Source organism: Vigna unguiculata, chromosome 7 (assembly GCF_004118075.2).
Source record: "Vigna unguiculata cultivar IT97K-499-35 chromosome 7, ASM411807v1, whole genome shotgun sequence".
NCBI lineage: Eukaryota > Viridiplantae > Streptophyta > Magnoliopsida > Fabales > Fabaceae > Vigna > Vigna unguiculata.
The window spans coordinates 12,576,531-12,585,526 of record NC_040285.1 but is presented as its reverse complement, the minus strand read 5'-3'; positions in this window follow the sequence as shown (position 1 = coordinate 12,585,526).

Genomic DNA, 8,996 nt, shown 5'->3' with positions numbered 1-8,996 from the left:
TTATTTACAACTTGATTTGCTGATAGTCATTTTGAGAATGAGTTTTTCCAACGTTAGGGGGAGAAAGAAAGAAACTGGAAAAGGATATTAGTTGGAATGAATTATCATTATCTTATCTTGATCCTCGTACAAAAGAATGTGAACTAGAAGTTCAACAGATAATTCATTTACAAAAATTGGCCAACCAATTACCAAATGCTTTTACTGACACAAAAAGGGTAACTAAGTCGCATATACTCGCTGCTAATGCTCCGATTAGAATTGATGTTCCTATTGGACAATCTAATATATCAAATAAATCTCAAACACGCCTGAAGCGTGGTAGGCCTGTCGGTTCCAAAGATAAAAATCCTCGGGTGAGAAAATGGGAAAAAAGGCAAGATGGTCTAACCGAGGGGGTAAAAGTCCCAAAAGATTCTTTTGACATAATTAATGATTCGGTTCTAGAAGAACCTCAGGTACCAGAAATTGTTGAAAATTATGAGATCTCAATAAATTATGTCATGAATCATAAAATATGGAATCGAAATAAAGTCAATATTGACAAGGTTTTTGCATATAATGTAGCAAAGGAAATGATAATAAGGATCAAGAACCAATGACAATTGATGATTGTCGGCAAAGAAATGATTGGCCAAAATGAAAAGATGCAATCCAAGCAGAATTAGATTCGCTTGCTAAACGAAAGGTATTTGGACCTATAGTTCGCACACCTGAGGGTGTAAAACCTATTGGGTACAGATGGGTTTTTGTACAAAAACGAAATGAGAATGGTGAAATTGTTAGATACAAAACAAGGTTAGTTGCTCAAGGTTTTTCACAAAGACCTGGTATTGATTTTGAGGACACATATTCTCCAGTATTGGATGCAACAACGTTTAGATATTTAATTAGCCTTGTTGCACAAGAAGGTCTGAATTTGCACCTCATGGATGTTGTTACAGCCTATTTGTATGGCTCTTTGGAGAATGATATTTATATGAAACTCCCTGAAGAATTTAATTTGCCCAACAAAGCAAATTCTAAAGAGGATTATTCAATAAAATTGAATAAGTCCTTTTATGGATTGAAACAATCAGGACGTATGTGGTATAACCGTCTAAGTGAGTACTTGTTAAAGGAAGGGTATAAAAATGACCTATTTGTCCTTGTATTTATATGAAAAGATCCGAGAATGAATTTTCCATAATTGTTGTTTATGTAGATGACATAAACATAGTTGGAGCTCCTAATGAGCTCACAAAGGCAATTGATTGTTTAAAAAAAGAATTTGAGATGAAGGATCTTGGAAGGACAAAGTTTTGTTTGGGATTACAAATTGAGTATTTCAACAAAGGTGTTTTTGTACATCAAGAAGCTTATATAACGAAAGTGCTTAAAAAGTTATATATGGACAAATCACTTTCATTATGCACTCCAATGGTGGTGAGGTAATTAGATGTTGATAAAGACCCTTTTAGACCTCAAGAAAAAGATGAAGAACTACTTGGTCCTGAAGTACCATATCTTAGTGCTATAGGAGCACTAATGTATCTTGCTAATTATACTCGACCTGATATAGCATTTGCTGTAAATTTGTTAGCAAGATATAGTTCTTCACCTACAAGAAGACATAGGAATGGAGTAAAACAAATACTCTGTTATGTTAAGGGCATTATGAATATGGGCTTATTTTACCCAAATGATTCAAAAATAGATCAAATGGGTTATGCAGATGCAGGTTATTTATCATATCCTCATAATGGTCGATCACAAACAGGATATTTGTTCACATGTGGTGGCACATCAATTTTATGGCGATCTGTGAAACAAACAATAACAGCAACATCGCCAAATCATGCAGAAATTTTAGCATTACATAAGACAAGTCGTGAATGCGTTTGGCTAAGGTCTATAATTCAACATGTGCAACAAACTTGTGGTTTATCCTTGGGAAAAATGAAACCAACAACGACATATGAAGACAATAGTGCATGCATTGCTCAATTGAAAGAAGGATATATTAAAGGAGACAGAACAAAACATATTCTTACAAAATTATTTTTCACTCATGATCTTCAAATAAATGGTGATGTAGAGATCCAAAAGATTCGCTCATGTGAAAATCTAGCAAATTTATTTACAAAGTCTTTGTCAAGGAGAACTTTTGAGCAATTGGTTCACAAGATTGGACTCCGTCATCTTGATGATGTAAGTTTACATGATGGGGAGAAATAGAAGATGCAAAGAACAATATTATATAGAATGATGTACTCTTTTTCCTTCACTAGGTTTTTATCCCAAAGGGTTTTTTCTAGTAAGGTTTTAACGAGACACATTCTTTCATTAATGGACACCCAAGGGGGAGTGTTATGAATTAATGGTCGTCCATTGATTCATAACAATTACTCATATGATTGATAATCTGATACTCATATAATTCATTACTCTTTATGTAATATTTTGTATTTACTATTTGATTTTATATCTTTTCTGGGTTACCATGTTGTATCTATAAATAGGACTTGTCCTATCAGTAATAAGACACACATACAAACAGAAGTTACTCCATACTCTCTTATTCTCTATTCTTCCTCTCATTTTCTCTCTCTTATTACCTTTATTTTATAACATACTAAATATAGTTGGTTAGATTTTCTAATATATAGTAACACTCAGAAAAGTCAAGTAATTTTCAATACTAATAATATGATTATAAAGAAAATTATAAAGAAAAAAATGTTTATGTTACGAATTAATTTTGATTTGATACTATTACTTATATGATCTATATTAATTTATATAATTAATTATTTTTATAAGGTTTAAATATTTATATTAATTATTTAATTTATATCAATTTTGTATATATAATGTACATGGTAAGGAAAAAGTTACTTTGAACTACTGAGTAGACACCAATCTAGGAGGCTGAATATACTCCAGCTTAGTAAACATGGTGCAAACACTACAAGAAAAAATGGTATTACCTACCATATAAATCCGTAGATAATGTTCAAAATTCGTAGGTAAAGTAGATTTACCTATGGATTACCTACAACTGAAAATTCGTAAGTAATATGGGCGTAACTAAGGTTTACCTAAGGAATTTTAGATCCGTAAGTAATTACCTACGGATATATCGACAGGTAATTCCGTGTGTAATTACCTACCGATATATCCGTAGGTAATTACCCTTTTTTTAAAAATAGTCGTTTTGGTTTGTCTGTAGTACGATTTATCCTGATTTTTTTTTTATACAGTTCAAAATAATATTGTATCAACACATTATGTGTAGAGAAATTATAGTACTTATATTTAGGAGTAACAAATAACACACAAGAGGAATAAATAACCCAGAAATAACACACATACAATATTCCTAATATGGCCTAATGTTTTCCAAATTTCAAAAACACAATGTTTTATCTAAATTAAAACTATCATAATCCAAACCTTACAGAAACATCCAAGCATACTAATATAAGGGTTCCTAATATAACATAATTTCCCTAAGACTAATAATCAGTATAAGGATGAAGTGGATTAACTTGGCCTTCATCATCTTGTTGCACTTGTGGATTTTCCTCCTACTCTTGATTTTGTTGTTGCTGAGTGTTTGGTGGTTGAAGAATATTTTGTGCAGCAACCGTTACTGGAGGTGGGAGATACTGCATGAGTGTACCAAGTAAATTTTGGAAGGTTTGAAATTGGGTTTGCATCTGGTTTTGAAATTGAGTACTCATTTCACGAATTTGCTCTAACATTCGATCCTCGGTAGTTGCTAGTCGTTGTCGAAGTTCATTAATCTATTCCAAAGGAACTTGCTGACTAGAACATGCTTGTGTTTGTTTTAAGTAACTCTGAACCAAATCATCTCGAGAGTCCACTTGTCCAACTCCATATACTCGTCCCTTGTACCTTCCACCTATTGCCTCTAACCAACACATGTTCCTCAATCTCTCCTCCTCAAAAAGGTCTAGGGGGTGCATTGTGAGACACTGACAGAACCGATCTCTGATAATGCTGCAGAAAATCTACTTTGAAAATCTTCCTGTTAAAATAAAACATGTATGTATTAAAATATTAAAGAAATAATTTATGTGTAACCTTTTAATAAACTTGGAAAAAACTAACATGTGTCCATCTAGATCTTTCGTCAACGAAATCGTCGGTACTCTTTCGTATGTGCGTTTGTTGAAAGATTTCATCAACATGAACTTCACGACCAAGCGTTTTTGTCTACAAATAGAACAAATTATAAAGTAAGAAATTAATGATATATCAGTATATTAAATATGTCGTACTAAATGAATAGCGTGGTCATGCACGCTAATAGACTCCTTAAACACATTTTTAATCTTACATATACATAATACATGTTTAACCCATTTTAGACTCCTTAAACACAAGATCATGAACCAAGGACTTCCCCATAGCCTCCTCAATAACAAGTCTTGTCAATTCTTAAAACTTTGCATTATGTGGCCATCAATATCAACCTTAAATATAGGAGTGGTGGTTGTTTCTATCAATCTAACCATCTCTCTCACCACATATGTTAGTTCATCAACCCCTTAACTCTAGTTCTACCACACGGGGGTCCACAACAGCCTTAGAATTGCTATACTTAGTATATTTAAACGAGTCACAAAGAATAAGTTGAAACCAGTGAATTGCATCCATTTCCACATTCTCCCATGGCAAGCTAAGACTTTTCACCATTTCTAAAAATGCCTTGAAAGAAGAACTGGGATGCATAAAAGAAACTACTGCATCTTTTATTTTCTACAGTGTTTGAATCATATTTTCTGCATTACACATTCTATTACTTCTAATTAAAACACACAAACCAATGCAAGAATAGATTAAACAAAATGCTTTAAAAAATTTGCAGGAAAGCATTAAAAATATCTACCTCTTGCACAAGTGCCTCAAGCTTGGAGCTACTGTGTTGGTTTTGGGAGAAAGATTGGGTTTTTAACGTTGGTGTCGCAACCGAATTGAGTGTTCACAGTTGGGGATTTTCAATCCTAGGGAAGCAACCTACAGAAACAAATTGCAATTGGGAGAACTAAGATTTTATTTAATATAAACACAATCACAGTAATATACATGAGATTAAGAATTAATTAACATACCTCTACAATACAATGATCAACACAATGTCCTTCATCCTTCTACATCCACTTCTCAGCATAATTTCAATTAAATGAAGCAAAGAGAAATGTTTAACACTTGGAACCAACTTTAAAATGCAATAACTGATCATTATTCTCACCGGATTTCACTTGCGATGAAGAACTCAACTTTGTCTTTGATTGAAATCCAATTTCAACCACGACTTCAGGCTAGGGCATGCGGTTCCTTTCAACAAATCAAAGATAAATGTTCAACACAAGAAATATAATTTAAAACACAATAATCAATCACCTTTCTCACCAAGGTTCAGTAGCGATAGATGAGCTATGGTCCTATTCTTCGATTGAGTTCGATTGAGTTCCAATTTCAGTGACAACTTCAAGGTAAACAAAAAATCTTTGAGAGCACTCGAGAAATGTTGGACTCCGACCACACTAGTTAGAGTTGCGCTAGCAAGCTGCGGTGTTCAACGGTGAAGACTTCTTATCGAGTCGTGACTTCAACCTACGCAAGAACGGGAACAACAAATCTCCACCTCAGGCCACACGATTTTCAACTCAAGGGTCACGTGATTTTCAGCTCAATGGGCACGCCATTTTCACCCTAGGGCACATGAAAATATTGGGGAAATCTGATTGCAGAGAGTCTTCATGAGAGTTTACTAAAGAAGTGTTTTTTGTGTACTTAGAAAAAACTTGTTTTAATATTATTTTGTTTTTTAAAATTTTATTTATGCTGATCAATAGATAATATCAGTAGGTAAGAGGATGAAATATTTACATGCTGATATGGATATGATTACATATGGATAAAATCCTTCAAAACAATTTTGCGCCGAGGGACGCTAAATTTACATACAGACAACACCTACAAATCTAGGACACGAAAATAATAGACTGATACATACGGAAAAATCCGTATGAAAGTAAAAAATTACCTACTGAAGACTATCGGTAGGTAAATCAGTATGTAAATCACAAATTACCTATGGATTATAATCCGTATGTAAATATCAGTAGATAATTGACGAATTTCTTGTAGTGAAATGGCGTGGTGAAGCCCTTGAAACACCTGATATGTGTCAGCGAATGAGACCGAGTACACTCCATCCTAAGTACTTACGGTACGCGTGATAATTAAGGAAAATGAGCAATGTTCAAGCATAAACAAAGGTGCTTAGCGATAAAGGACATCACGAGCTAGTGGCTAACCGAGGTGGAAGGCAAAGTAGCATCGACCCAGAGGCAAATAAGGTCCCTACTGAAAAGTAATAAAGATTATTTGTGAGTACGGATCCCTACTGGCAAATGGAGCGGTAAGAGAAGAATTAAACTAATTAAACATAGTTAACAAACCCTAAAAAATTCTTAACAAATTAGTTTAATGCTAGTTTAGCTAACTTGAGTTCTCTGATTTTAAGATAATTGTATAACAATCACTTGATATTCAATGAAAAATCCAATTATAAGAAAGTTGAAGGATCAACTTGTTTTGTCTTATCTACTGTAAGTTTTTTATATTGTCTATTACTCTATTGTTCTATGTCCTAATAATATGGTTGAATACACTTCTCTACACATACTTATTGAAAAAATAATATTAATGAAGAAAATAAATTTTTCAATATCCAAAATCAAATTATACAGATTAAAAATTAAATTTAAAGAAGATTTAAAGAAGTTTTCATAAAATAATTTTGACAAGTTAATTTATACAATTTTTAATTTTTTTCTTACAAGTCTTTATAGATAAGTTATTTAAATAAGTTGTAAATTGTAATTAATGTAAATAAAAGGAAAGAAATAAAATAATTTTCCTTAAATTAGAATCAAATTTGTTCTTTTTAATAACTTTTTATGTGATAAATGTATTTTAAATTTGTCAACTTAGCTGAGATGTTAAAATACGCATAGTTAACCTTTATTTTACAGAAAAAAAATCAAATTTCATATAATTTAATTAAAAGAGTACTATAAACTTTTAGGAATTAAACCATTTCTAAATTAGTTTTAATTCGTAAAAAGTAGTTTTATTATTTTCTTTTTACAGAAACACCTATAAAAAGTTATCGAAACAGCTCAAAATTATTTGAGAACAGAAATTAACTTTACACTTGGTTTAACACATGAAACAAGACCAAGAGACGTTTTCACTTTTCTTTTTCTCCTGTAAGTTAATTGAGTACACGTAAGTGTTGATGTCGATACTAATGTTTCTTTAAGCTTTATATTATTGTGGTGCTTTGGGTTATAATTTCTGTTCTGTTGTGCTTAACAACTTTTAGAAAAGAAACTTTATAAAGATATTTTGAGTCAGCCTTTGTTTTATTCACCCCAATTCCTTTGTGAGCAATGGCTATACCTTTCCCATCATCATAATGCATTTTTAAAATTAAGTAATTTTTAAGACCAATATTAAGAAAAGTTAAAAGTTCACTAATTAAAGTATAAGATAGCATATCACTTACCTTCTTACTCTAATCCCTTCACTATTATTGGAAACTAACAAATGGGGTTATCATATTAGGTAAACTAACATTAATTTTTAAAGATATATAAAATGTTCAGAAGGTCAAAAAATGTTAAATTTGAAAAGGTTAAGTGGTGAAAAATGATGGGTTGCAACCCACATAATGTCTCCACCAAAATAGTGACACAACTAAAGATATTGGCATACTGAGTGAGGCAAACAGTGTTGTATTAATTTGGGCCTCTTTGTGCTTGGTTCAAAAATTCAGTATTAAATAAATATTATTATTTTACAAATTAAAATACTTAGATAAATCAATTCAAGATTATAATATTTTTAATTTGGGTTAAATATGCCTTTGTTCCATAACTTTATTAAAAATTGGAATTAGTTCTTTTTCAAAATTTTGGACCAATTTAGTCGAAATGCGTGGATTTAATCCTTTTAACTAAATTTTATTAAGTATATTTAATGTTCAAATGCTTTTATCATTTAATATTGAAGTTATAAGGCTCACTTATTTTATATGCCCTTATTTTAAAAGGGGCTGCCCCAAATCAGTTGGACCTAGGGCTGGCCCATTGGGAGCCAAAAAGACCCTAATCTGCCTTAACACCCTCATTCCATTCACTTTTCAGAAAATAGTTTCTCTTACTCCCTCCTAGAGCAGCTGCGAACTCTCTGCTAGGGTTTAACTCCGATCTTGGCCAAGGTTGCTCAAGCTCAGTCTCATTTTTCCACTCCATGTAAGTGATTCTCAAGTTCGTACCTATCCTCCCTAAAGCATAATTTTGTATTTCCATTTAGGGTTCCATAGTAATCCTGTTCCTTTACTGTTCCACTATTTCTCCAGCTTCTAAGTCTGTTCCTTGAGCTATTGTGCTCCGTAGTTGGTGTTGAAGTCTTTTGCTCACACTTTCCAGGTAAGGGAAGCTAGGGCTTACTCGTGTATTTCGATTTCCTGTTTTTCCTGCTATTATTTTACTATTCTATGGCTGGTGTGATATTGTGAATGCATGAAATGACTTGGTATGTTGGTTTGGATCCGTATGCGTGGCTGTTGCAGGGAAACAGTGACGAGAAACTGATGCTCTCGCCTAAGCGAGACTTGCAGAAACATGCCAGGTTCACACTCGAGCTCTCATTTTAGCGAGGTAACGTCTCGCTCAGGCGAGAGGGGCTCGCCTAAGCGAGAACGCATGGGGACCTTGGCACGTCGCTGTAGTTTCAGCCCAAACGAGGAACCTCACCTTTGGGCGAGGGGTGGCCTCGCTCAGGCGAGGAGGGCTCGCTTAAGCGAGAAATCGCGTAATCAGCAACCCTCACTGTTGGCAGTCTCACCTAAGCGAGGGCCTGTCGCTTGAGCGAGGGTTTCTGGCTTGAGCGAGACTAACGCGAGTGTTTGT